Below are 6,915 nucleotides of genomic sequence, written 5' to 3' on the forward strand. Positions count from 1 at the left end.
ATAATAGAATTCATTTAAACAGTCACAAGCATTAACCAGATTTGACGAATCAAACGACATCAACTGAGTATCATCAGCATAACTATGATGTTTAGTATACTTTAAACATTTAAACAAAACGCAGGAATAAATCAAAAAAAGAAAAGGACCAAAAACACTGCCTTGAGGAACTCCCATAACTACAGCCATGTTTTTCGAAGAATTGTCATTTAAACAAACTCTTCGCTTTCGATGTGTGATAAAGCTTTCCACGAGTTTCATTGTAGCATTAGAAAATTCTAAAAAACCAAGTATCGACAATAAAAGCTCTTTGCTATAATCTAGCGTCCATACTTACAACGGATTTGTTTTCATCTAAAGATCGAATAATATTATCCGTCTCATCGCATAGAGCAGTCGCACAGCTATGATTCGAACGGAATCCAGACTGCCTCAAAGGAAGGATAAAATTGCTGTTTAAAAACAAGAGTTATGTGATGCAACCAGGCCAAGAACCTCAGTTGACCCCATACATAATTATTATTATTACAAATTTTCCTGAATTAACAAAATAAGCATTTTAATATTATTAGGCTCCATAAAAATTGCATTATATAAAATCACTTATCTATTAATTTTCGACGAATAAAGTTGTAGTTAATCGATGGTCAAATTTGTGTAGAATTTATTTTGAATTAAATTTATTCCTTTTTAAAAAGTAGATGTTCAATAATAATTCTATCACTGGCGCAATCGGTAGGATGTAGGTGTCTCAAAGATTCCTGGTTGTGCAAGCAGTCCAAGAAAACGTTGCTGAAGCCAAGAAATCGTCAGTTTTAACTGTTTGTTGAGGCATTGAAACCAACCCAAGGCAAGAAGACCACAGTTGCGAGAAGTAAAATCATGAGACAAATCATCCCATTCCTGCCCCTCCTACCCATAGCTACGAACTTAGAAGTAAAAATAATCAGAAATCGCATACTACCAATGGCCATAGGAAAAACCTATATATCAGCTACGAAATATACATCCACTTTTCACATAAACCTCACAAAAATCGAAATTCCCCTATATAACATAAAAAACATACTAACTCAGGCAAACAAAACTGTTTTCAGTACAAATCAAAAGGAAAGCTTCTCAATTCTTACATCCTATAAATTTAATCAAACCTATGAATATTTTCAGACAATTTTAAGAAATACCAAGATTTTTCACAAACCTAATTGATCAAAAAGAGGATTACTTAACGTAGTAGGTAACGCTGTAAAATGGCTCTTCGGTACCCTTGACTCATAATAACTATATCGATATGCTAACAAAAAATCAAGAAATTCTAAATAACAACTTTAATAAAGAACAATCAATTCTATCCTCTATCACACAAGAATTTACTAAAAATTTAGAAAAAATAAATACCAATCAAGCAATTATATTGGAAAAACTAAATTTACTTGAGAAAAATCAGTTAGATTTATCTAATGCCCTATATATGTCTTTAATATTAGACAATATAATGTTGCAATTAAACACTTTAAATTCCGTAATAAATAACATCAAAAACGCAATCTCATTCGCTCATGTAAATAAAATGCACAACTCTATACTCAATCCTAACCAACTTTTAAATTTAATAGAAAATATAAAAACAATATATGGTCCAAACCGAATACCTGAATTTAAAGAATTAGTAAACTTTTATAACTATTTATCTGTTCAAGTAATTATCAAAAATAGCTCAATTTTATTTTCAATACACACTCCAATTGTCTTTCCCAACCACTATATACTTTACAAACTCTACCCAATACCCATTGGAAACAAAACCATTCTCCCTTCCAATCCTTATATCCTACTCACAAACGATAACTACTGGACCACAGAAGAAGAATGCCCGCAGCTAGAAGACGTTTTCATCTGCAAGCAAACCACCCTCTCAAAAGACGAATATTGCCTCTTCCAACTGCTAACAACGTCAACCAATATATGCCCGTTAACCAATGTTAATTACCAAAAAAGTACCATTCAACGCCTAAATGGTAACGAAATTTTGGTCATTCCTGTGCAGATGACAATCGCCCGAGACAAATGTCAACAAGGACTCTACAAGATCTCTGAACCAAGTATTGTTACCCTATCTATGTGCCCCGTTCAGATAGATAACAAAACATACGAAGGCGAAAGAAAAACGGAATTCCAATATGTGTTAGAATTGCCAAAGTTTTCATATGTCCAAAGCAGCAACAACAATTCCAAATTTACCCTCTAGGAAATAAACTTGGATGAACTGAAGACAGCGCAGAAAATATTGTCGACAATCCAGTTACACCCTCTAGAGGCGCCCGAAAATTCCACGTACCCGTGGATCGCTCCAATCTCATCCATTGCCGCCCTCATATGCGGAATCCTGCTGTATATTGGATGGAAGAAATGGAAAAAGCCTGTTTCATCTCATAGAAGCCACCACTACGAGAACGACCACTACGAGAAGAAGCCACCACTACGAGTCGAAAAAACGAGCAGCCATTGCAGCCCTTATTTTCCGAACTTAAGGAGGGAGGAGTTATGTGATGCAACCAGGCCAAGAACCTCAGTTGACCCCATACATAATTGTTATTATTACAAATATTCCTGAATTAACAAAATAAGCATTTTAATATTATTAGGCTCCATAAAAATTGCATTATATAAAATCACTTATCTATTAATTTTCGACGAATAAAGTTGTAGTTAATCGATGGTCAAATTTGTGTAGAATTTATTTTGAATTAAATTTATTCCTTTTTAAAAAGTAGATGTTCAATAATAATTCCATCACTCAAGGTAATTTGTTGCTCAAGACAGTTCTCTAGAACCTTCCATAATATAGGCAGAATCGAACTTTGGGCAACGGAAGTATATTAGCTAGGAAATATATTTGATATTATGCATGAATTTATCAAATGAGTAATATGCGGTATTATAAATGGACAACAGAGCAATATAAGCTCCAAGTTTAAATTAGCACGACCAATTGCTTTTGAATATAAATAATGAATATGACGAAGTGTATTTTAACAAACTGTATCAAACGCTTTGGCCAGATCCACAAACATGCATAGGTAAGCTTTATTGCATCAGATATATGAGATGTGAAAAATTTAATTTGTAAATCAGATAGGATTTTATATGTAATAATTAAATGTAGTGCATCGTCATTTGATGTATATAAACATACGGTCACGCCTCTGGTGCACAATTCAAAGATAGAAAAACAAGTGGAAGATGATGAATAATAATCGTGACGCGTCCTATTGGTGGTTCAGTTCAGCAGCAGCAGCAGCGGCATTAAAACCTGAAGAAATCCCTTTCCGACCAAGGCCGGAACGATTTAAAAGATATTAGAGTCCCGAGATGATGATCCCGCGATGGCTTCCGGCTATTCTACCAGGTAGAACCCAATTTGGTGGCGAGGCACGCAAGCACCGGTAAGTACCGGGTTCGTTTCGGTAATTATAACTTCGAGCCGAGCTTTTTTGAATTTTTTTAAAACCGCGCCCGTTAGCGTATGTATAGCTTCTAGTCAAACTGGTAACGCGATGGTAAAAGTATATGAACTTGCAGTATGATTATGATAAATTTGTATATCGGAGTACCTGGCGTGGTGGTTTACAATGGGGGCGCAGTGGTACGACTGGTTCATGAAAATGGACACAAGGAATATGTTATGAACATTCCAGGAACTCGAGAAACTTGGTATATTTCATTAATCTGTTAATGTTGCAATAGTTATTTCAAGAACATCAAATGTGGTGGCTCTCGGACCTTGGCCGACAAAAGTGATTTTAGCTCGGAAGGTTTTTAAGGTACTAAAATGGTTAATATATGAAATTATTCAATAAGAAATGATCTTTCTTTTACTGAAACTCTTTTAAGAATTTTCTAATTATTTTGTGGTAAAATTATGAAGAAGAGTGAACATTTTCTAAAAAACGAGGGCTCCTTATACTGGGTGGCGCATCGAAAACGAAACGGACCCAATTACGGGCAGTCCATTAACTTTTTAAAAAAATGCTCAAACCTGTCTATTTTATTTTCGAGGGGGACACTTAATAATCACAAAATCACTTTCCCACCTACAACCCCCTAAGCGGGGGTGGCACTACCCCTAAAATCTTAAATAGGAAAGGGGGTCGAGTGATACCTCATTGGAAAGATCTTTTAATTCTCTTTACAAGGGTACTTGGTTTGACGCAATTTAAGTAAGTACTTTTTAAAATTTTCGCATTTAAACCTTAAAAGGTAATTTTCAATATTTTTACTTTATCATAGACTACTAAAGGTACTTTTAAGAAAAACAATGCCAGGCAGTAGGACAAAACTATCAAGTATTATGAAATTGTGAGACAAAAAATGAGGTAGCTCTATCATATTACAGAATATTTTGACATTAAGTCTAGTCATTAAAAAAATTATTCAAATCTCAAATCATTTGAGTATGAATCAATAAGTCTTAAAACATTACCTCTCATATCATAGTCTGCTAGTTCTCTCAGTGTGACACACAGTCAAAGGCTTTTGGAAGTTTCAGATCTGACTTCTCAAAGATGCTTCTGTTGGCTTTGATAAAACCGGTAAGATACGATGGATGATGTTTTTCGTCCCCTTTTTTTGAAATTTGTTCAATCTTACTAAACTTAGTTGCTTTGGGAAAAAGCCCGAAATAAAACACATTCATTAATTATTATTGACTATGGATTGCTAAACCTTCACTTACTAGTTGTTTTACAATTTTATTACTAAGATTGCATATATCAAATGTAGAACTGTTACTAAGATTTTTTTATTATTTAGAGAACTTCTATGATAAACAAGGATTAAATACATCTTTGAGGTTGTTATTGAAAGATCTAGGCTTCAGTATTGAAAATGAGCTGTGACAGATTTAGAACCGTATATAAAATATTCCATATAGTTTTTCACTTCTTTTTATTTATGCCAAACATGTCTCTCTTAACTAATTAATTAATTATTCCGAAAAAATAGATTTTGTCCTAGAAATAAACGATCTTGGACGCTGTCTGATTGTGCGTAAAAGCATGGGAAAAAATCTCCGTATTCAGTGGTATGCGTGGTGCAGTCATTTTCGCGGTCAAGTAGTTTATGATGCGGCGCCGGTCTGAATTACGTTCAACCAATAATTAAAGCGCAAACTTGACAATGTCAACACAGCATACTTCTTCAAAAATTGTATGATCAATCAGGATCATTCCGCAGGGATCCAACCTAGGGCCAACGCTTTTTCTTTTGCTCATCAATGATTGGGTTAAGGAGGTAAATCGTTCCAACACACTATTATCTACTGATGACCTCAAACGTTAATCTGCCAATACTATCCCTGATTATCAAAATATTTAACACAACTTACAAAAGATATATGCCTGGCAGGGCCGTATCTAGGGGGGGGGTTTTGGGGGTTCAAACCCCCCCCTCGAAAATCTTATAACGTAAAATAAAATTGAAACGACTGGTAACTATAACTCTTTTTTTTTAATTTACTTTTTAAAGGTGTCCAGGCTATAATTAGAGAAAAATATCCAGCAGCAATATATGTGCACTGTAGTGCTCATTCTTTAAATTTAGCTCTTGCCCATTCCTGTAAGGTTCAGAGTATCAGAAATTGTATTGGAACAATAAAATCTATTGCAAATTTTATAAAATTATCAGCTATGCGCACTGAGATATTAAAAAATAAAATTAAAGAACATGTTCCAAATAGTAAATGGAGTAAGTTAACATCCATGTGTGTAACTCGGTGGGTGGAAAATCATGATGGACTAATTAGGTTTACTGAAGTTTTTGAACCCATTATTGAAACATTAGAAGAACTAAAACAAATAAGAGACATCGAAACTTCTTCAAAAGCTTTGCAGTTTCTTCGACCTATTATGACCAGAGAGTTCAGTATGTTAACAGCGTCCACTTTATTTGCTTTTACTCTACCGTTATGCAGAATTCTCCAGACTGTGGATTTTGATCTATTTAGCGCTGTTGAGCATGTGAATACTGTTATTAGTCAGGTCAGGAATATGAGACTGAATATAGATCAAGAATTCAAAAATATTTGTAAAAAATCTGAAGCTATTATAGAGTCTATAGATGATGAAGAATGCATAAAAATACCTAGAATAGTTTCACGACAGCAGAATCGTTCTAATGCCATGGCAGCTACTGCAGAGGAATATTTTCGAATCACAGTTGCAATTCATTTTTTTGATCAATTTATAAAAGAACTGATGAAAATCTGCAAGATTTGCAAATCACGAAAAATCACTTTCATTGTTATATTGTCTAGTACCAAATATGTGCGAAGCACACATAGTAAAAATGGAAGACTTGTGGAATTTTTGGACCTAGATACGTTATCTGCAGAACTACAGTTGTGGAAAGAAAAATGGATTAAGCTGCCTCAAGCAGAAAGGCCAAAAAATACTCTTGATGCATTATCAGCATATAATCCATCTTTGTTTCCCAATATTCATACTCTGTTGCAAATTCTGGCTACGTTACCTGTATCTACAGCCTCATCAGAACGATCATTTTCATCGCTAAGGCGTTTAAAAGACTATTTGCGCAATTCAACTGGTCGAGGAGCGGCTAACAGGACTATTGCCCTTTTAAGCGTGCATAGAAATATTATAACTGATACCGCAGAGGTCTTAAATCGTTTTGCGAGGGAAAAGCAAAGAAATATTCAGTTGTTATTATAATTACTATTTTTAAAATTTTAACGTTGTTAAATGTGTTTTTTAGTTTAAGCTGGTATCTTCTTTTAGTAAAACCTATTTATAAATTAAAGTTTTTTTTATCCCTAATATCTCAAATGTCACTGGTCGAACCCCCCCCCAAAATTTTGGTCCAGATACGGCCCTGATGCCTGGTCTATTAAAAATAAAT

At 34.3% G+C, this 6,915-nt stretch overlaps 1 protein-coding gene across 1 annotated transcript in view; it reads left to right on the forward strand.

Annotated features, from left to right (window-relative positions):
• The first annotated feature begins 3,275 nt into the window (after positions 1–3,275).
• LOC126741989 (band 4.1-like protein 4) overlaps positions 3,276–6,915 on the forward strand; it is a 43,784-nt gene continuing 40,144 nt past the window's right edge. The window contains exon 1 of the mRNA XM_050448505.1: positions 3,276–3,446. The gene's annotated coding sequence lies outside the window, so the exon portion shown is untranslated. The remainder of the gene's footprint in view (positions 3,447–6,915) is intronic.

This window comes from Anthonomus grandis, chromosome 11, assembly GCF_022605725.1.
Source record: "Anthonomus grandis grandis chromosome 11, icAntGran1.3, whole genome shotgun sequence".
Classification (NCBI taxonomy): Eukaryota; Metazoa; Arthropoda; class Insecta; order Coleoptera; family Curculionidae; genus Anthonomus; species Anthonomus grandis.